A 20,894-nucleotide genomic window follows, 5' to 3' on the forward strand; every position below is an offset into this window, starting at 1 on the left:
TGTCTTTCTGGCACAGGGCTGTGCCTGGGCCCTTGCAGCAGCAGCAGCGGCGGAGGCAACTTGGGGGGTGCGAGGTGGGTCCTGTTTGGGTGGAAGCAGGCTGAGTGGCAGGGAGAGGCGAGCCTGTGTTGCCGTCTCCCTTGGTGGTAGGCGGAGTCACTGGCGCCACTGTGCTTAAGATGGGTCAGAGCAGGCACAGCAAGCGTCTACGGCCACACTACCCTGAACGCGCCCGATCTCGTCTGATCTCGGAAGCTAAGCAGGGTCAGGCCTGGTTAGTACTTGGATGGGAGACCGCCTGGGAATACCGGGTGCTGTAGGCTTTTTAGTCATGATTGCTGCTTTTGGCACACTTCCTAGTGGACAACATCTTTCCCTCTTACCCCCCAAACACCAACACCCCCTGCGCCCGCGAGACCAACCTTCGCTTCACCTTTCAGCACTGTCTCGGGGGGGGGGCGGGAGAGATGAGAAAAGGATGGAGCCCTTTGCCTTTGGTGTGTGGCTGGCCTCTTTCTTCCACTCCGCTCTCCCGCCTCTGCTTCCAAGGTGGCCTCCTTCCTCCTTCTCTTGGCCCCAGAAGAAGAGGCCTGGAAAGGTGGGGTGTCCTTGCGCCTCCCACTGGCGGAAGGTGGCTGGGCAGGCGGCTTGCCTCATCCGCCTGCCCGGCTGCTTGCTTCAGCAGGAGATGGCACTGGGAGTTAGGCGAGAAGCATCCCGAGCCACCTCTGCATGAGGAAGAAGAGGCCTGGTCTTGATTCCAGACTCCCGGGCTGGGTCCCGGTGGCCCGGTAGTCCTGCTTGCGACTCGGAGGCAGACTCCAGCACCATCCCGGGGGCCAGAGGCACGCCGCAGAGGGTCTTTGCAGCTGGCAGCAGGCGCAGCCAGCCAATGCAGCTGTCTTTCTGGCACAGGGCTGTGCCTGGGCCCTTGCAGCAGCAGCAGCAGCAGCGGCGGAGGCAACTTGGGGGGTGCGAGGTGGGTCCTGTTTGGGTGGAAGCAGGCTGAGCGGCAGGGAGAGGCGAGCCTGTGTTGCCGTCTCCCTTGGTGGTAGGCGGAGTCACTGGCGCCACTGTGCTTAAGATGGGTCAGAGCAGGCATAGCAAGCGTCTACGGCCACACTACCCTGAACGCGCCCGATCTCGTCTGATCTCGGAAGCTAAGCAGGGTCAGGCCTGGTTAGTACTTGGATGGGAGACCGCCTGGGAATACCGGGTGCTGTAGGCTTTTTAGTCATGATTGCTGCTTTTGGCACACTTCCTAGTGGACAACATCTTTCCCTCTTACCCCCCAAACACCAACACCCCCTGCGCCCGCGAAACCAACCTTCGCTTCCCCTTTCAGCACTGTCTCCTGGGGGGGGGGCGGGAGAGATGAGAAAAGGATGGAGCCCTTTGCCTTTGGTGTGTGGCTGGCCTCTTTCTTCCACTCCGCTCTCCCGCCTCTGCTTCCAAGGTGGCCTCCTTCCTCCTTCTCTTGGCCCCAGAAGAAGAGGCCTGGAAAGGTGGGGTGTCCTTGCGCCTCCCACTGGCGGAAGGTGGCTGGGCAGGCGGCTTGCCTCATCCGCCTGCCCGGCTGCTTGCTTCAGCAGGAGATGACACCGGGAGTTAGGCGAGAAGCATCCCGAGCCACCTCTGCATGAGGAAGAAGAGGCCCGGTCTTGATTCCAGACTCCCGGGCTGGGTCCCGGTGGCCCGGTGGTCCTGCTTGCGACTCGCAGGCAGACTCCAGCACCATCCCGGGGGCCAGAGGCACGCCGCAGAGGGTCTTTGCAGCTGGCAGCAGGCGCAGCCAGCCAATGCAGCTGTCTTTCTGGCACAGGGCTGTGCCTGGGCCCTTGCAGCAGCAGCAGCAGCGGCGGAGGCAACTTGGGGGGTGCGAGGTGGGTCCTGTTTGGGTGGAAGCAGGCTGAGCGGCAGGGAGAGGCGAGCCTGTGTTGCCGTCTCCCTTGGTGGTAGGCGGCGTCACTGGCGCCACTGTGCTTAAGATGGGTCAGAGCAGGCATAGCAAGCGTCTACGGCCACACTACCCTGAACGCGCCCGATCTCGTCTGATCTCGGAAGCTAAGCAGGGTCAGGCCTGGTTAGTACTTGGATGGGAGACCGCCTGGGAATACCGGGTGCTGTAGGCTTTTTAGTCATGATTGCTGCTTTTGGCACACTTCCTAGTGGACAACATCTTTCCCTCTTACCCCCCAAACACCAACACCCCCTGCGCCCGCGAAACCAACCTTCGCTTCCCCTTTCAGCACTGTCTCCTGGGGGGGGGGAGATGAGAAAAGGATGGAGCCCTTTGCCTTTGGCGTGTGGCTGGCCTCTTTCTTCCACTCCGCTCTCCCGCCTCTGCTTCCAAGGTGGCCTCCTTCCTCCTTCTCTTGGCCCCAGAAGAAGAGGCCTGGAAAGGTGGGGTGTCCTTGCGCCTCCCACTGGCGGAAGGTGGCTGGGCAGGCGGCTTGCCTCATCCGCCTGCCCGGCTGCTTGCTTCAGCAGGAGATGGCACTGGGAGTTAGGCGAGAAGCATCCCGAGCCACCTCTGCATGAGGAGGAAGAGGCCCGGTCTTGATTCCAGACTCCCGGGCTGGGTCCCGGTGGCCCGGTGGTCCTGCTTGCGACTCGCAGGCAGACTCCAGCACCATCCCGGGGGCCAGAGGCACGCCGCAGAGGGTCTTTGCAGCTGGCAGCAGGCGCAGCCAGCCAATGCAGCTGTCTTTCTGGCACAGGGCTGTGCCTGGGCCCTTGCAGCAGCAGCAGCGGCGGAGGCAACTTGGGGGGTGCGAGGTGGGTCCTGTTTGGGTGGAAGCAGGCTGAGTGGCAGGGAGAGGCGAGCCTGTGTTGCCGTCTCCCTTGGTGGTAGGCGGAGTCACTGGCGCCACTGTGCTTAAGATGGGTCAGAGCAGGCATAGCAAGCGTCTACGGCCACACTACCCTGAACGCGCCCGATCTCGTCTGATCTCGGAAGCTAAGCAGGGTCAGGCCTGGTTAGTACTTGGATGGGAGACCGCCTGGGAATACCGGGTGCTGTAGGCTTTTTAGTCATGATTGCTGCTTTTGGCACACTTCCTAGTGGACAACATCTTTCCCTCTTACCCCCCAAACACCAACACCCCCTGCGCCCGCGAAACCAACCTTCGCTTCCCCTTTCAGCACTGTCTCCTGGGGGGGGGGAGATGAGAAAAGGATGGAGCCCTTTGCCTTTGGCGTGTGGCTGGCCTCTTTCTTCCACTCCGCTCTCCCGCCTCTGCTTCCAAGGTGGCCTCCTTCCTCCTTCTCTTGGCCCCAGAAGAAGAGGCCTGGAAAGGTGGGGTGTCCTTGCGCCTCCCACTGGCGGAAGGTGGCTGGGCAGGCGGCTTGCCTCATCCGCCTGCCCGGCTGCTTGCTTCAGCAGGAGATGGCACTGGGAGTTAGGCGAGAAGCATCCCGAGCCACCTCTGCATGAGGAAGAAGAGGCCCGGTCTTGATTCCAGACTCCCGGGCTGGGTCCCGGTGGCCCGGTGGTCCTGCTTGCGACTCGCAGGCAGACTCCAGCACCATCCCGGGGGCCAGAGGCACGCCGCAGAGGATCTTTGCAGCTGGCAGCAGGCGCAGCCAGCCAATGCAGCTGTCTTTCTGGCACAGGGCTGTGCCTGGGCCCTTGCAGCAGCAGCAGCGGCGGAGGCAACTTGGGGGGTGCGAGGTGGGTCCTGTTTGGGTGGAAGCAGGCTGAGCGGCAGGGAGAGGCGAGCCTGTGTTGCCGTCTCCCTTGGTGGTAGGCGGCGTCACTGGCGCCACTGTGCTTAAGATGGGTCAGAGCAGGCATAGCAAGCGTCTACGGCCACACTACCCTGAACGCGCCCGATCTCGTCTGATCTTGGAAGCTAAGCAGGGTCAGGCCTGGTTAGTACTTGGATGGGAGACCGCCTGGGAATACCGGGTGCTGTAGGCTTTTTAGTCATGATTGCTGCTTTTGGCACACTTCCTAGTGGACAACATCTTTCCCTCTTACCCCCCAAACACCAACACCCCCTGCGCCCGCGAAACCAACCTTCGCTTCCCCTTTCAGCACTGTCTCCTGGGGGGGGGGAGATGAGAAAAGGATGGAGCCCTTTGCCTTTGGCGTGTGGCTGGCCTCTTTCTTCCACTCCGCTCTCCCGCCTCTGCTTCCAAGGTGGCCTCCTTCCTCCTTCTCTTGGCCCCAGAAGAAGAGGCCTGGAAAGGTGGGGTGTCCTTGCGCCTCCCACTGGCGGAAGGTGGCTGGGCAGGCGGCTTGCCTCATCCGCCTGCCCGGCTGCTTGCTTCAGCAGGAGATGGCACTGGGAGTTAGGCGAGAAGCATCCCGAGCCACCTCTGCATGAGGAGGAAGAGGCCCGGTCTTGATTCCAGACTCCCGGGCTGGGTCCCGGTGGCCCGGTGGTCCTGCTTGCGACTTGCAGGCAGACTCCAGCACCATCCCGGGGGCCAGAGGCACGCCGCAGAGGGTCTTTGCAGCTGGCAGCAGGCGCAGCCAGCCAATGCAGCTGTCTTTCTGGCACAGGGCTGTGCCTGGGCCCTTGCAGCAGCAGCAGCGGCGGAGGCAACTTGGGGGGTGCGAGGTGGGTCCTGTTTGGGTGGAAGCAGGCTGAGTGGCAGGGAGAGGCGAGCCTGTGTTGCCGTCTCCCTTGGTGGTAGGCGGAGTCACTGGCGCCACTGTGCTTAAGATGGGTCAGAGCAGGCACAGCAAGCGTCTACGGCCACACTACCCTGAACGCGCCCGATCTCGTCTGATCTCGGAAGCTAAGCAGGGTCAGGCCTGGTTAGTACTTGGATGGGAGACCGCCTGGGAATACCGGGTGCTGTAGGCTTTTTAGTCATGATTGCTGCTTTTGGCACACTTCCTAGTGGACAACATCTTTCCCTCTTACCCCCCAAACACCAACACCCCCTGCGCCCGCGAGACCAACCTTCGCTTCACCTTTCAGCACTGTCTCGGGGGGGGGGCGGGAGAGATGAGAAAAGGATGGAGCCCTTTGCCTTTGGTGTGTGGCTGGCCTCTTTCTTCCACTCCGCTCTCCCGCCTCTGCTTCCAAGGTGGCCTCCTTCCTCCTTCTCTTGGCCCCAGAAGAAGAGGCCTGGAAAGGTGGGGTGTCCTTGCGCCTCCCACTGGCGGAAGGTGGCTGGGCAGGCGGCTTGCCTCATCCGCCTGCCCGGCTGCTTGCTTCAGCAGGAGATGGCACTGGGAGTTAGGCGAGAAGCATCCCGAGCCACCTCTGCATGAGGAAGAAGAGGCCTGGTCTTGATTCCAGACTCCCGGGCTGGGTCCCGGTGGCCCGGTAGTCCTGCTTGCGACTCGGAGGCAGACTCCAGCACCATCCCGGGGGCCAGAGGCACGCCGCAGAGGGTCTTTGCAGCTGGCAGCAGGCGCAGCCAGCCAATGCAGCTGTCTTTCTGGCACAGGGCTGTGCCTGGGCCCTTGCAGCAGCAGCAGCAGCAGCGGCGGAGGCAACTTGGGGGGTGCGAGGTGGGTCCTGTTTGGGTGGAAGCAGGCTGAGCGGCAGGGAGAGGCGAGCCTGTGTTGCCGTCTCCCTTGGTGGTAGGCGGAGTCACTGGCGCCACTGTGCTTAAGATGGGTCAGAGCAGGCATAGCAAGCGTCTACGGCCACACTACCCTGAACGCGCCCGATCTCGTCTGATCTTGGAAGCTAAGCAGGGTCAGGCCTGGTTAGTACTTGGATGGGAGACCGCCTGGGAATACCGGGTGCTGTAGGCTTTTTAGTCATGATTGCTGCTTTTGGCACACTTCCTAGTGGACAACATCTTTCCCTCTTACCCCCCAAACACCAACACCCCCTGCGCCCGCGAAACCAACCTTCGCTTCCCCTTTCAGCACTGTCTCCTGGGGGGGGGGCGGGAGAGATGAGAAAAGGATGGAGCCCTTTGCCTTTGGTGTGTGGCTGGCCTCTTTCTTCCACTCCGCTCTCCCGCCTCTGCTTCCAAGGTGGCCTCCTTCCTCCTTCTCTTGGCCCCAGAAGAAGAGGCCTGGAAAGGTGGGGTGTCCTTGCGCCTCCCACTGGCGGAAGGTGGCTGGGCAGGCGGCTTGCCTCATCCGCCTGCCCGGCTGCTTGCTTCAGCAGGAGATGACACCGGGAGTTAGGCGAGAAGCATCCCGAGCCACCTCTGCATGAGGAAGAAGAGGCCCGGTCTTGATTCCAGACTCCCGGGCTGGGTCCCGGTGGCCCGGTGGTCCTGCTTGCGACTCGCAGGCAGACTCCAGCACCATCCCGGGGGCCAGAGGCACGCCGCAGAGGGTCTTTGCAGCTGGCAGCAGGCGCAGCCAGACAATGCAGCTGTCTTTCTGGCACAGGGCTGTGCCTGGGCCCTTGCAGCAGCAGCAGCAGCGGCGGAGGCAACTTGGGGGGTGCGAGGTGGGTCCTGTTTGGGTGGAAGCAGGCTGAGCGGCAGGGAGAGGCGAGCCTGTGTTGCCGTCTCCCTTGGTGGTAGGCGGCGTCACTGGCGCCACTGTGCTTAAGATGGGTCAGAGCAGGCATAGCAAGCGTCTACGGCCACACTACCCTGAACGCGCCCGATCTCGTCTGATCTCGGAAGCTAAGCAGGGTCAGGCCTGGTTAGTACTTGGATGGGAGACCGCCTGGGAATACCGGGTGCTGTAGGCTTTTTAGTCATGATTGCTGCTTTTGGCACACTTCCTAGTGGACAACATCTTTCCCTCTTACCCCCCAAACACCAACACCCCCTGCGCCCGCGAAACCAACCTTCGCTTCCCCTTTCAGCACTGTCTCCTGGGGGGGGGGAGATGAGAAAAGGATGGAGCCCTTTGCCTTTGGCGTGTGGCTGGCCTCTTTCTTCCACTCCGCTCTCCCGCCTCTGCTTCCAAGGTGGCCTCCTTCCTCCTTCTCTTGGCCCCAGAAGAAGAGGCCTGGAAAGGTGGGGTGTCCTTGCGCCTCCCACTGGCGGAAGGTGGCTGGGCAGGCGGCTTGCCTCATCCGCCTGCCCGGCTGCTTGCTTCAGCAGGAGATGGCACTGGGAGTTAGGCGAGAAGCATCCCGAGCCACCTCTGCATGAGGAGGAAGAGGCCCGGTCTTGATTCCAGACTCCCGGGCTGGGTCCCGGTGGCCCGGTGGTCCTGCTTGCGACTCGCAGGCAGACTCCAGCACCATCCCGGGGGCCAGAGGCACGCCGCAGAGGGTCTTTGCAGCTGGCAGCAGGCGCAGCCAGCCAATGCAGCTGTCTTTCTGGCACAGGGCTGTGCCTGGGCCCTTGCAGCAGCAGCAGCGGCGGAGGCAACTTGGGGGGTGCGAGGTGGGTCCTGTTTGGGTGGAAGCAGGCTGAGTGGCAGGGAGAGGCGAGCCTGTGTTGCCGTCTCCCTTGGTGGTAGGCGGAGTCACTGGCGCCACTGTGCTTAAGATGGGTCAGAGCAGGCATAGCAAGCGTCTACGGCCACACTACCCTGAACGCGCCCGATCTCGTCTGATCTCGGAAGCTAAGCAGGGTCAGGCCTGGTTAGTACTTGGATGGGAGACCGCCTGGGAATACCGGGTGCTGTAGGCTTTTTAGTCATGATTGCTGCTTTTGGCACACTTCCTAGTGGACAACATCTTTCCCTCTTACCCCCCAAACACCAACACCCCCTGCGCCCGCGAAACCAACCTTCGCTTCCCCTTTCAGCACTGTCTCCTGGGGGGGGGGAGATGAGAAAAGGATGGAGCCCTTTGCCTTTGGCGTGTGGCTGGCCTCTTTCTTCCACTCCGCTCTCCCGCCTCTGCTTCCAAGGTGGCCTCCTTCCTCCTTCTCTTGGCCCCAGAAGAAGAGGCCTGGAAAGGTGGGGTGTCCTTGCGCCTCCCACTGGCGGAAGGTGGCTGGGCAGGCGGCTTGCCTCATCCGCCTGCCCGGCTGCTTGCTTCAGCAGGAGATGGCACTGGGAGTTAGGCGAGAAGCATCCCGAGCCACCTCTGCATGAGGAGGAAGAGGCCCGGTCTTGATTCCAGACTCCCGGGCTGGGTCCCGGTGGCCCGGTGGTCCTGCTTGCGACTCGCAGGCAGACTCCAGCACCATCCCGGGGGCCAGAGGCACGCCGCAGAGGGTCTTTGCAGCTGGCAGCAGGCGCAGCCAGCCAATGCAGCTGTCTTTCTGGCACAGGGCTGTGCCTGGGCCCTTGCAGCAGCAGCAGCGGTGGAGGCAACTTGGGGGGTGCGAGGTGGGTCCTGTTTGGGTGGAAGCAGGCTGAGTGGCAGGGAGAGGCGAGCCTGTGTTGCTGTCTCCCTTGGTGGTAGGCGGAGTCACTGGCGCCACTGTGCTTAAGATGGGTCAGAGCAGGCATAGCAAGCGTCTACGGCCACACTACCCTGAACGCGCCCGATCTCGTCTGATCTCGGAAGCTAAGCAGGGTCAGGCCTGGTTAGTACTTGGATGGGAGACCGCCTGGGAATACCGGGTGCTGTAGGCTTTTTAGTCATGATTGCTGCTTTTGGCACACTTCCTAGTGGACAACATCTTTCCCTCTTACCCCCCAAACACCAACACCCCCTGCGCCCGCGAGACCAACCTTCGCTTCCCCTTTCAGCACTGTCTGGGGGGGGGGGGCGGGAGAGATGAGAAAAGGATGGAGCCCTTTGCCTTTGGCGTGTGGCTGGCCTCTTTCTTCCACTCCGCTCTCCCGCCTCTGCTTCCAAGGTGGCCTCCTTCCTCCTTCTCTTGGCCCCAGAAGAAGAGGCCTGGAAAGGTGGGGTGTCCTTGCGCCTCCCACTGGCGGAAGGTGGCTGGGCAGGCGGCTTGCCTCATCCTCCTGCCCGGCTGCTTGCTTCAGCAGGAGATGGCACTGGGAGTTAGCCGAGAAGCATCCCGAGCCACCTCTGCATGAGGAAGAAGAGGCCCGGTCTTGATTCCAGACTCCCGGGCTGGGTCCCGGTGGCCCGGTGGTCCTGCTTGCGACTCGCAGGCAGACTCCAGCACCATCCCGGGGGCCAGAGGCACGCCGCAGAGGGTCTTTGCAGCTGGCAGCAGGCGCAGCCAGCCAATGCAGCTGTCTTTCTGGCACTGGGCTGTGCCTGGGCCTTTGCAGCAGCAGCAGCAGCGGCGGCGGCAACTTGTGGGGTGCACGAGGTGGGTCCTGTTTGGGTGGAAGCAGGCTGAGCGGCAGGGAGAGGCGAGACTGTGTTGCTTTCTCCCTTGGTGGTAGGCGGAGTCACTGGCGCCACTGTGCTTAAGATGGGTCAGAGCAGGCATAGCAAGCGTCTACGGCCACACTACCCTGAACGCGCCCGATCTCGTCTGATCTCGGAAGCTAAGCAGGGTCAGGCCTGGTTAGTACTTGGATGGGAGACCGCCTGGGAATACCGGGTGCTGTAGGCTTTTTAGTCATGATTGCTGCTTTTGGCACACTTCCTAGTGGACAACATCTTTCCCTCTTACCCCCCAAACACCAACACCCCCTGCGCCCGCGAGACCAACCTTCGCTTCCCCTTTCAGCACTGTCTCGGGGGGGGGGCGGGAGAGATGAGAAAAGGATGGAGCCCTTTGCCTTTGGCGTGTGGCTGGCCTCTTTCTTCCACTCCGCTCTCCCGCCTCTGCTTCCAAGGTGGCCTCCTTCCTCCTTCTCTTGGCCCCAGAAGAAGAGGCCTGGAAAGGTGGGGTGTCCTTGCGCCTCCCACTGGCGGAAGGTGGCTGGGCAGGCGGCTTGCCTCATCCGCCTGCCCGGCTGCTTGCTTCAGCAGGAGATGGCACTGGGAGTTAGCCGAAAAGCATCCCGAGCCTCCTCTGCCTGAAGAAGAGGGGTTCTTTGCTCAGACTTTTGCTTCTGAATCGTTCATGGTGACCCTATCATGCTTTCGAACTGGAGGCAGACTCCACCATTTGAGGATGTCACAAACACATCAGAGGCCTGATCTCAGCTCTGGTTAGCACTTGGATGGGAGACCACCTGGAATATGGCTGCTGTAGGCTTTTACCTCCATGCTCCTGGGTTGGGTCATGGTGGGCCAGTCATGCTTGCAACTTGGAGGCAAACTGCAGTCCTTTATGTCCTGCTGCTTCTTTCATGCTGTGTTAGCCTGCCTCCTTAAAAACTTGGAATGTCATGTTTGTACAGCGGCTCTTGTCAGCCTGCTGCAATCATATCAAGTTTGTCTGTACAAACTTTATTCTTTATTCTTTAGACTTTATTCTAGCAGTATCGATCCTGCATTGTCAGGAGCCCATATATGTCCAATGGAAAGTGTTTTGGAGCTACAGTGGTATCAATTAAAAGGAGAAATTATTCAGAGAAAATTGAGGTTAAATATACAGATAATAACTGATACTACTTTTCATTTTCAATTTTGTCTTTGAGCTGGAATAGAAATTTTTAAAAACCCTTTAAACATTGATAACAATTTGTTTTAATGCAAAGCAATTAGATTTCTTTATTAGAGTCTGTCTGATTATTTTTTCTACCACATAATATTTGGCTATATTATATGTAACCTCCGAATCATTGTCAGTAAGAAGAAACAACAAAAAACTCATCTGAACGACCTGGAAAATGTCTTAGTAAAGGAGCTATAATAGAAATAAAACAATCTCGATAAAAAGTACACTATAATAAAGCTTGGGCTAATAAAGCTCCACCTCCACACTGTATAGATACTATTGGATTTACCTGAATCCAAGACCAGATTTTCCCCAAGTTTTTTGATATTAGAATTTAGGAGGGCTTCTTAAATTTAGAGTCAACTTCGATTTGGTTAAATATGGTATGTGAAGTGTATTACCGATGTAATTTATCACTGCTACAGGAGAAGATCCTTGATAGTGAGGCAGCACTGAAACCTATTGACTTTGATGGGAGGCAACTGCAATAAACGTGAGATTGTCAGATGAATGAATGAATGCAATAAACGTGAGATGCAATAAACGTGAGATGCAATGCAATAAACATGAGATTGTCAGATGAATGAATGAATGAATGAATGATAATTGTCAGAAAATGTCAGATGAATGTGTTGTGCTTTGCATCTGGGATTGTGTATGCAGCCTATCCTGGATGAGTTTGCACTACTTCTGAAGTATCTTCTTGGTACCTCCTTTCTGAAGCTTTCGCTTGATATCCAATTGGTGGCAGTGGTTAGGTAGTACTTTTAACTGGCTTGAGGTGGTAATGCCAGCTGCAGTCTTTCCTAAAGAAATCAAACTGGATGTTTTAATTACATCGAGGATAGATTTACTGCAATGCTCCCTATGCTGGACTACATTTAAGAATGGTTCATAAACTGCAATTGGTCCAGAATGAAGTTGCCAGAATGCTGACTACAGCCCAGAGTTCAGAACATGATATAACCCTAATCTTATACTTACTCCACTGGTTACCCAATTGTTTCCAGGCTCAATTCAAAGTACTGAATTTATTTTAAAGCCCTAAGCATCCTACAACCAGGATCTCTTAAAAACCACCTCCTATAGTATGAAGGTGCTTGAGCCCCCTGACTTCGGACTCTGAGGCCCCGCTCTTCCATCCTGTTACCATTTGGGACCGGATGGGCAGATACAAGGCATAGGGCCTTTTCAATGGTGGCAGTGAAGGTTAGGAATATTCCATTGAGCTCCATTTAGGCAGGGAGTTTGAAAACTCACATATTTAAACATCATTTTGATATTTAATATTCTACTGTGCTAAAGACGTTTTTAGTTCATATATTTTAGAGATGTTATAATGCTGTTGTCTTATATTCAATTGTAGATTTTGTAGTTGTGTTTTAGTATGTTTTAACTGTTCCAGAATATTGTTTTATGTGTATATTTTGTTTTTGTACACTGTTTTGAGCATAATTCCTTAGGCAGTATACAAAAGTAGTTAATAATAACAATGACATTACTGATCTTTATACATATATCCTTCTTTCTCATCAAGAATTTCAAAAAATAAAAACCATACACAAAATTAAAAATAAAACAATGATACAACAGCAACAAGAGATAGATTTCAAAACAATAACCAGTCAGCAGAATAAGAACTACAGATTAAAGTCTTACCATAATGGAGCGGAAGAGCTTTCACTTCCTGGCAGAGGGTCATCAACGATGGGGCCAAAAGGAGGAGGGAGTTCCAGATTGTAGGCACAGCCTGCAGAAATTATTATTAAATAATAATAAATGTATGGATTCACTAACACAGATTTTGTGAAGTCACTGGTTTAGTTGGCTTTAAAAAGGGATTAGACAAATTTATGGAGCACCAATCTACCAGTGAATCATTTAGCATTCTTTCTTCCACATTCAGAGGTAATGCACCCCTGAAATCCAGTTCCTGGGGGACTATCAGAAACAAGATGCTGGACTAATCAGCGGGGAAGTAACTTGCCTAGGGAGCAAGAGGTTGCTGGTTCAAATCCCCACTTGTATGTTTCCCAGACCATGGGAAACACCTATATCGGGCAGCAGTGATATAGGAAGATGCTGAAAGGCATCATCTCATATTGCACGAGAGGTGGCAATGGTAAACCCCTCCTGTATTCTACCAAAGAAAACAACATGGCTCTGTGGTTGCCAGGAGTTGAAACCGACTCGATGGCACAACTTTACTTTACTTTACACTCAAAGTTAAGAGTCTGCTATGGATCTCATGCTGACATAAAACTGTTGGCCTAGAATGCAAGAGCAAATTCTATTCTATTCATTTCAAGCTTAAGCAGAGCCTTGGGTTTCTTTCGCACTGCAAATGTTGAATTTATTATTTATTTATTCAATTTTTATACTGCCCTTCCAAAATGGCTCAGGGTGGTTTACAATTAAAACACAACCATTAAAATCAGTTAACAATTAAAACCGAAATTATAAAACAGCGTAAAACAACAACAATTAACAATTTAAACATCATCAACAGCAATTAAACAATCTGAACAATTAAAAAACCCTGAAAACCAGGTTACAACATTAAAACCAGTTACAACTATTTAAAAACCCTGGAAGGCCAGGCCAAACAGATAGGTTTTAAGGGCTCTCCTGAAGGCCAATAAAGAATTCAAATTGCGGATTTCTTCAGGGAGTACATTCCACAGTCCAAAAGTGGCTACAGAGAAGGCCTGCTTCTGTTGCCACCAGATGTACCGGTTGTAGCTAGAGACAGACCTCTTCAGATGACCTTAACATGCGGTGATCACGCAGAATAAGGTGCTCTCCGAGGTAACCTGGACCTAAGCCGTTCAAGGCTTTAAAGGTAATAACCAGAGAGCAACCTGGAGAGCTTCATTAGCATCATTCTAGCTTCATTAGCATCATGAAGCTCGAAAACACACATATGCAAGACTCTTGTGGACTAGTCAACTAGACCCAACTTCATCATGCACTGAAGCTGATGTGTAACATTGAAATATCTGCTATTTTAACATCTGCTTTATTTTATTTTATCTGCACATTAAAAAGAGGTCTTGAAAAAAGCTTGTGTTCTTCTGGAGAATGTGTATTTCATCGCCATTATACCATCATGCTTTAATAAAGTGGAGTTTAATCCACAAAGGCTTCTTACACCACAACAGATTTGTTGGCCTTTAAGATGCCACAAGGGTTTTGTGTTTGTGCTATAAGCACACTAACATAGCTATCTCTTTGGATCTCTAGATAGATAGATTATCCTAAGCTTTTGCTCTATGAGCAGGAAGATGAGCTTCTATTCAAAGCAGAAATCTCCTTCTGCAATTTGGAAGTTCATTCTAATTATGCAGCAAAACATTAGGCTATAACCCATTAATTAATTACTACTACTATTACCAGTTTATTTTATATGCAAGTGGGCTCTGCATATGTACTGCTGCCTCTTATGTTTCCTGGCCTTTTGGTCCCACAACTTGCATTCCCCCACCTCCTGGTACCTATGTGTGTGTATTTACTAGCTGCAGATTTAATATATCTGAGAAGGTGGACTCTAGGGCATGAAAACAAAAGCAAAAGTAAGTTAGTTTTTAAGGTGCCACAAAACTCTTGGTTGTTTTTCATTCCAAAGGCCAAAGAAGCAAAAGTTTCTCTTTCCATTCATCACTCCCACACTATTGTCAGATAGCACAGCTTCACCTGCCCCACCACATACAAACTTCAAACAAATCCAAATCACTGTCTGCACCAAGAGAAAAAGTGCATTCTTTGTCCTAATATTATCAGGCTCTTAAAGCATTGAGACATTCTGTATTGGACTGGGAAATATCTCAAGGAGTATAACAGAGGATCTATTTTTAAAAGATCACAGTGACAACACTGAAAACTGTCTGAGACAACAAGGTGAGTAGATGCATCTTCAAGCCCGATCCTATTATGAATTATATTGTTATTATTAGCAACATTTATATTCTATATTCCTTCCACAAACCTTCCAAGGTGACTCACAAAATCAGAACAAAGCGGCTAACACACCCAGTAGCAACATATCACCAAAGAAAAAGCGACAGTGGGGCAGGAAAAAGAAGAAAGTACTGTTTGCTGGCAGATGGACCAAACTGCGGCCTTCTCGTGTTACGGGGGTGCCCTATACCACAGTTTCTCAACCGCCGGTCCCCGGATGGCTGCCGGTCCCCAGGGGGTTGAGTGCCGGTCTGTGAAAGTCCTTTAACACCCCCTCCTTTTCAAGCATGCCAGTCCATTAACACCTTGGAGATTAGCTCCCAGGAGCTAATCTTTAACCAGGCAGCCTTCGCTGCAGGGCTCTGTCTTCCTCGGGAGTCCCAGACAGCCTTTTCTCACTCCCAGCTAATCTCTCCAGTCTCTTTGATGAGAGGAGATAGCGAGAGTGAGTGATGGCAGGTAGCAGGGTGAGTGAGAGGGAGTGCTTGGCTTGGCTGCTGCATGAATAAACTCTGTTCTGAACTTCTGCATGCATAAACTCTGTTCTGAACTACTACAGAGGAGGAACAGAGGAAGGCAGGCAGGCAAAAGATAAGAAAACAAACAAAAGTAAGCAACAGTGCTGATCAAATGAAAAAAGAAGGGAAAGATAAGAAGAATGAAAGGGGTGGGGGTGGGCTGATCATGTACTGACTTAACAAAAGGGGATGAAGATCAAATAAAATGGGATTTTTAAAAGCAAGCATACAGGAGAGAACAAGTACAATCTGTGTGAACTGAGAAATAAAATGTGGGGGGGGGATGAGGGAGATGAAGAAAGGGGTGGCTAGGGTGAGCTACTGACTTACCAAAAAGGGGATGAAGCTAACATAAACTGGGATTTTTAAAAGCAAACATGCAGGCAGGAGAGAGAACTTGTGCAATGTGTGTGAACTGTGAAAACCAGTGGGAAAAAGAGATCACGAGAAAGGGGGTGGAGTGGGGGCTGGGTGTAGCAAGGTATGAAATGGTGAATAGAGAAGAGAGAAGGAGGGAAAGAAGGATGAAGAAGAGACCCACTTAAAGTCTTCCCACTCATGTGTGAGTACATAGTACTCCCCCCTCCCTTAAACCTCTGCCTAAAAATCATTACAGTTGTAAAAACCTGGATAGATATATGAATGTGTGGTATGAAGGGTTAAATCTCCCCCCCCCCATTCCCTGTGGTTTACTTTCCTAATGTGGATGCCATATTGATGTGTAAAGTTCATTACCATAACATTACCTTTTCTACCATTACCTTATGAGTGTTTTAGTTCTGAGTGTACTGCTTGGAGGTTTTTTGGATGATGTTTGGTTACAGACTTCCAGTATGATATGAGATGTCATGTTTTAAGCTTCCTATCAATTAAGTTGATAAGCTGGTTTTATGGTAGCAAACATGCATTGTCCCATTTGCTAAGGAGAGCAAGGGCAGTGATTACCAAATGAAGAGAGGAGGAAAGCTGGAGGGGGAGTACTGTGTGTGTAAGAGAGAGTACTATTTTAAAAGCAATATTAAATTACTATTTTTATGCATTTAAGAAGCAAGATATTATGTATACAGGAACTTGACACAAGTTCCTGCCTGCATGTTTATATGCAAAATAGATAGATGAGGAGTAAGAAAAGACAGAATTGGAAGAATGGAGTGTAAGGTTGCAACCTATTTTTAAAATATGGTAATGTTAAATCTGGACTGGACGAATCTCAGGTGCCAGGGAGCCATGATGTCTCATCCTTTCCTCCCTCCCCCTTTTGAGCCAGAACTTCAAAAGTTAAATATTGATTAAATTCATTTTCATTAATTTCACTTTGATTTAATTGATTGATTAAGTGTTATTTTAATACAGGTGAAACTCGGAAAATTAGAATATCGTGCAAAAGTCCATTAATTTCAGTAATGCAAATTAAAAGGTGAAACTGATATATGAGACAGACGCATTACATGCAAAGCGAGATAAGTCAAGCCTTAATTTGTTATAATTGTGATGATCATGGAGTACAGCTCATGAAAACCCCAAATCCACAATCTCAGAAAATTAGAATATTACATGGAACCAAGAAGACAAGGATTGAAGAATAGAACAATATCGGACCTCTGAAAAGTATAAGCATGCATATGTATTCAGTACTTGGTTTGGGCCCCTTTTGCAGCAATTACTGCCTCAATGCGGCGTGGCATGGATGCTATCAGCCTGTGGCACTGATGAGGTATTATGGAAGACCAGGATACTTCATTAGCGGCCTTCAGCTCTTCTGCATTGTTTGGTCTCATGTCTCTCATCCTTCTCTTGGCAATGCCCCATAGATTCTCTATGGGGTCAGGTCAGGCGAGTTTGCTGGCCAATCAAGCACAGTACACTGTATACTTTTCAAAGGTCCGATATTGTTCTATTCTTCAATCCTTGTCTTCTTGGTTCCATGTAATATTCTAATTTTCTGAGATTGTGGATTTGGGGTTTTCATGAGCTGTACTCCATGATCATCACAATTATAACAAATTAAGGCTTGACTTATCTCGCTTTGCATGTAAAGCGTCCGTCTCATATATCAGTTTCACCTTTTAATTTGCATTACTGAAATTAATGGACTTTTGCACGATATTCTAATTTTCCGAGTTTCACCTGTAATCAGCACCCTAAAAATTGACCTCGGCCCCCATGAGCCAAGTCACAGTCAGTTTTGGCCCATCAGGACATTTGAGTGGTGAACACCTGTGAACGCCTGTACTAATAGATAAACTTGAAACCCCTTTGCTAACTGCTGGTCTGGGACTAGAAACTGCACACAAAAATGTAGCGGTCCTTGAAACTCTGCATGACGAATTTAGCGGTCCTTGACTCCAAAAAGGTTGAGAAACACTGCCCTATACCATGGGGCTGAGGGCCTCCAGGATGTTTTTCACACGGGGCTCTTAAAGCCCTTTAACTCACATCTCCTCCGGAATGGAGAGGGTGCAGTTCACATATCGGCCAGATTTACCCCAAAGTCCCTGCGAGTTATCAGGGAGCAGTTCACACACAATTCAGGTTTTTCACGATTAGAGTGTAGCCCGATTTATATCTGGGGGAGGAAAAAAGATCCACTTTTTGTGTAGGTTTTTTGGGACAACTTCAGTTTGCAGTAAAGCCTCCCGATAAACGCCCAGAAAAGCCTGCTGTGTATAACAGTTCCAGGGGAAGGGAGGGGGTTTCTTCCATTCCCGGGTGCCCAGTGGCTTGGCTGCCCGAGGACAAAGTTGGAATGGGGTCTATGGTTTGGGTCCCTAACAGTCTCTTCCAACATATTAGAAACAAGGATCATGGTGGCAAGCACATGTATGGGCGATTGAAGTACAGCACAAGCCTCTGCATGTTTGCTCAAGTGTAACTCATTGCATCCAATGGGCTTACTCAGTACTAAATCCCATTGGGTTAAAAAAACAAACCTGCTGAGAGGCTTGTGCTGCACAATACTTTTGCCCACCTATTAGAGGGACACAGCAGCTTCCCCTTCCCAAGGCTTGGCTATTGCCAGATCAAAACACAGATTTGCAGTCTTCTCCGTGAGGTATTTTGAGCTAAGAAACCACAAGGTGGTGGTGGCCGCAGCTCATTTCCTTGTTTAAATGGGTGCGCTAATGTTGAATTGTGCAAAGGCCGCTCAGGCACAGCTCAAGAGGCGGGCTTATTTGGAACCGCTGAGGCCTGCTCAGCTCCGACACTTCTGCAGATGTTGGCCTACAACTCCCATAATCCCTGGCTATTGGCCATTGTGACTGCGGATTATGGAAGCTGTAGTCCAAAAACAGCAGAGGGGCCTAAGTTGAGCAGGACTGCAAGATTGCGGGATCCAGTTTCCCTCTCAAAGCTGCTTCAACGGTCTGGCGCACATACGCAGGGAGCTGTTCCACACAGAGAAAAAATGTTTAAAAAGGAGATACTTGAGTGAGGCACATCATAAATGTCTGGTGAAAAGTGGAACCCACCAATGGCCATGATTCCCTATAGGTGTCACACAGACAATTTAAAAGTCTCTCTCTTCTCCGCCCCCTGAAAATAAGGCTTAAGTTAGAAGGGGAAGTAATTTAAGAGGGATAAGTGTTCCATTCTCTTCTGTGCTCCTCTGACCTCACTTGGAATAGTGTGTCCAGTTCTGGGCACCACATTTTAAGGAGGACATGTTGATGAGCTGGCAGGAGTTTAGAGGAGAGAGCAACAAAGATGGCGAAGGAACAATCTGGAAACCAACCAAGTTTTATAAGGGATGATTGAAGGAGCTTGGTGAATTTAGCCCGCAGAGTGAAGGGAGATATGATAGTCATCTTCAACTTCAAATATCTGAACGACTGTCACACAGGAGGAGGAGGAATGGGCTTGTTCCTGTTGCTGCTGCAGAAAGGACAGGACCAGTGGGTTGAAATTGCAAGGGAGCACATTCAGCCTAAACATTAGGAGGGATTTTGTGGCTGTATGAGATGTCCAGTATAGCAGAACAGTCTGCTTGGGTTCTGCTTCATTAGAGGTTTCCAGACAGAGGCTGAATGATGGCCATCTGTCTAGGATGCTGTAGCAGTTTCCAGCACTTTGCTGAGGGATTGACTAGAAGATCTCCATGATCCCTTCCAACTCTTAACATTTGATGGGCTGGTTCAGATCATACTTCATCAGCCAGCCCCAACACACCTGATAAGGAAGTGCCAAGTGTGCATGCTGTCGGGAATGTCTTTCTCCAATCACATGGCAGAGCAGTTTGGATATGTTCGGCTATATATTTGTTTGGAGCGGGGGGGGGGGGGGAGCTCATGCAAATAGAGATTAAAGAAAGAGAAATATTAAAGATAATTAGATAAATTAAAAGCACACTGGCCTGCAATGAGGAGGAAAGCAATGCATGCTCATGGTGCATGCACATCCTTATTGCTTTTAGTGGGCTTGGCAGAGGAGAGCTGGTCTTGTGGTAGCAAGCACGACTTGTCCCCTTAGCTAAGCAGGGTCTACCTTGGGTGCATATGAATGGGAGACTAGAGGTGTCAGCACTGTAAGATATTCCCCTTAGGAGATGGAGCTGTTCTGGAAAAGCATCTAGATTCCAAGTTCCCTCTCTGGCATCTCCAAGACAGGGCTGAGAGAGATTCTACCTTGGAGAAGTCACTGCCAGTCTGTGAAGACAATACTGAGCTAGATAGACCAATGATCTGACTCAGTATATGGCAGCTTTCTATGTTCCTAGCTATTATCCATATCATTCTATTACTACTACCAAATATTTATATACCGCTCTTCAATAAATTCTCAAAGTGGTTTACATAAAAATAATAATACATAAATAAGATGGCCCCCTGTCCCCAAAGGGCTCAGTGTAAAAAGAAACATAAAGTAGACACCAGCAACAGCCACTGGAGGGATGCTGTGCTGGGGTTGGATTGGGCCAGTTGCTCTCCCCCTGCTAAATATAATAGAATCACCACTTTAAAAAGGTGTCTCTTTGCTGGCACAGCAGGGAAATGCTTGACTAACATGCAAAAGGTTGCCGGTTGGAATCCCTGCTGGTATTGGGCAGCAGCGATATAAAAATATGCTGAAAGGCATCATCTCATACTGTGCGGGAGGAGGCAACGGTAAACCCCTCCTGTATTCTACCAAAGAAAACCACAGGGCTCTGTGGGCGCCAGGAGTCAAAATGGACTTGGCGGCACACCTTACCTTTGCTCAGTTAGCAAGGGTTCATATTCTAATGAATATGAGTGGTCTTTGCTGTTACATTTTGTTTCTTGGTGGATATGCTGCTGTCCAGCCAGTTACTGGATGTTTATAGATAAAGGCCAGAGCATCTGGTGCTCTTCAGTTTAGTGAACGAGGTAGAGGGGACACAATAGAAGCTGATACAAATATACACAGTTTGGATAAAGTGACCTTTTTTCCGTCTCCTAACATTAGAATTCGGGATTTCAGTGACATTGCTTGACAAGAGATTTCGGAAAAATTATACCACTTCACACAATGTGCAATTAATTTATAGAATTCACTGCCACAGAATGCAGGGGTGTCTACTAGGGTTAAAAAGTGACCATTAATGAAGGAGAGGCTGAACACAGCATCCTTCCAGCGACTGTTGTTGGTATCTGTCTTATGTTTCTTTTAGATTCCAAGCCCTTTTGAGGACAGGGAACAATCTGGGCCTATTTACTTTTCTATGTAAACCAAGTCGAGAATGATTCTGTTGAAAAGTGGTATAGGAATACTAGTTGTACATCACTGATCGTTAGGATGGCTAAACCGAACCTCACAGTTGGAACATAGGAAGCAGCTACCTTTGAGTACCAGTTGCTGGGATGGTTCAACAGTAGCAGGGCTTTGGTCTTCATGCCCTGCTTTGTGGCTTCCCAGAGACATCTGGTAGTCCACTCTGAAAAACAGAATGCTGGAACTGATGAACCTTTGAGGTGATCCTGCAAGTCTTGGATGCCCCAAGGAGGCCAAACGCCAACATCATCCCAAAGGACTCCAACATGAACCTGGAAGTTTCCTACGCCACGGGGTGGGTCACTCTGGAGTTTTGTTTTGCTTAGTTTTTATCTCTGTGCTGATCCACCCCTCCCCGCTGCGCATGCCCGACTT

At 51.3% G+C, this 20,894-nt stretch overlaps 11 non-coding genes across 11 annotated transcripts; all 11 read left to right on the forward strand.

The window, feature by feature from the left end:
* Positions 1–204: 204 nt before the first annotated feature.
* LOC128352724 (5S ribosomal RNA) lies at positions 205–323 on the forward strand. Its single transcript, XR_008320617.1, has one exon. It is a non-coding gene; the product is annotated as a 5S ribosomal RNA (ribosomal RNA).
* Positions 324–1,109: 786 nt separating this feature from the next.
* LOC128352725 (5S ribosomal RNA) lies at positions 1,110–1,228 on the forward strand. The gene has a single exon (XR_008320618.1). It is a non-coding gene; the product is annotated as a 5S ribosomal RNA (ribosomal RNA).
* A 785-nt stretch (positions 1,229–2,013) lies between these two features.
* On the forward strand, positions 2,014–2,132 carry LOC128352726 (5S ribosomal RNA). Its single transcript, XR_008320620.1, has one exon. It is a non-coding gene; the product is annotated as a 5S ribosomal RNA (ribosomal RNA).
* A 776-nt stretch (positions 2,133–2,908) lies between these two features.
* LOC128352727 (5S ribosomal RNA) lies at positions 2,909–3,027 on the forward strand. Its single transcript, XR_008320621.1, has one exon. It is a non-coding gene; the product is annotated as a 5S ribosomal RNA (ribosomal RNA).
* Positions 3,028–3,803: 776 nt separating this feature from the next.
* On the forward strand, positions 3,804–3,922 carry LOC128352575 (5S ribosomal RNA). The gene has a single exon (XR_008320504.1). It is a non-coding gene; the product is annotated as a 5S ribosomal RNA (ribosomal RNA).
* A 776-nt stretch (positions 3,923–4,698) lies between these two features.
* LOC128352728 (5S ribosomal RNA) lies at positions 4,699–4,817 on the forward strand. The gene has a single exon (XR_008320622.1). It is a non-coding gene; the product is annotated as a 5S ribosomal RNA (ribosomal RNA).
* A 786-nt stretch (positions 4,818–5,603) lies between these two features.
* On the forward strand, positions 5,604–5,722 carry LOC128352576 (5S ribosomal RNA). The gene has a single exon (XR_008320505.1). It is a non-coding gene; the product is annotated as a 5S ribosomal RNA (ribosomal RNA).
* A 785-nt stretch (positions 5,723–6,507) lies between these two features.
* On the forward strand, positions 6,508–6,626 carry LOC128352729 (5S ribosomal RNA). Its single transcript, XR_008320623.1, has one exon. It is a non-coding gene; the product is annotated as a 5S ribosomal RNA (ribosomal RNA).
* Positions 6,627–7,402: 776 nt separating this feature from the next.
* Positions 7,403–7,521, forward strand: LOC128352730 (5S ribosomal RNA). Its single transcript, XR_008320624.1, has one exon. It is a non-coding gene; the product is annotated as a 5S ribosomal RNA (ribosomal RNA).
* A 776-nt stretch (positions 7,522–8,297) lies between these two features.
* LOC128352731 (5S ribosomal RNA) lies at positions 8,298–8,416 on the forward strand. The gene has a single exon (XR_008320626.1). It is a non-coding gene; the product is annotated as a 5S ribosomal RNA (ribosomal RNA).
* Positions 8,417–9,202: 786 nt separating this feature from the next.
* LOC128352733 (5S ribosomal RNA) lies at positions 9,203–9,321 on the forward strand. The gene has a single exon (XR_008320628.1). It is a non-coding gene; the product is annotated as a 5S ribosomal RNA (ribosomal RNA).
* Positions 9,322–20,894: the final 11,573 nt, after the last annotated feature.

The sequence above is a fragment of the Hemicordylus capensis genome, chromosome 3 (assembly GCF_027244095.1).
Source record: "Hemicordylus capensis ecotype Gifberg chromosome 3, rHemCap1.1.pri, whole genome shotgun sequence".
Classification (NCBI taxonomy): Eukaryota; Metazoa; Chordata; class Lepidosauria; order Squamata; family Cordylidae; genus Hemicordylus; species Hemicordylus capensis.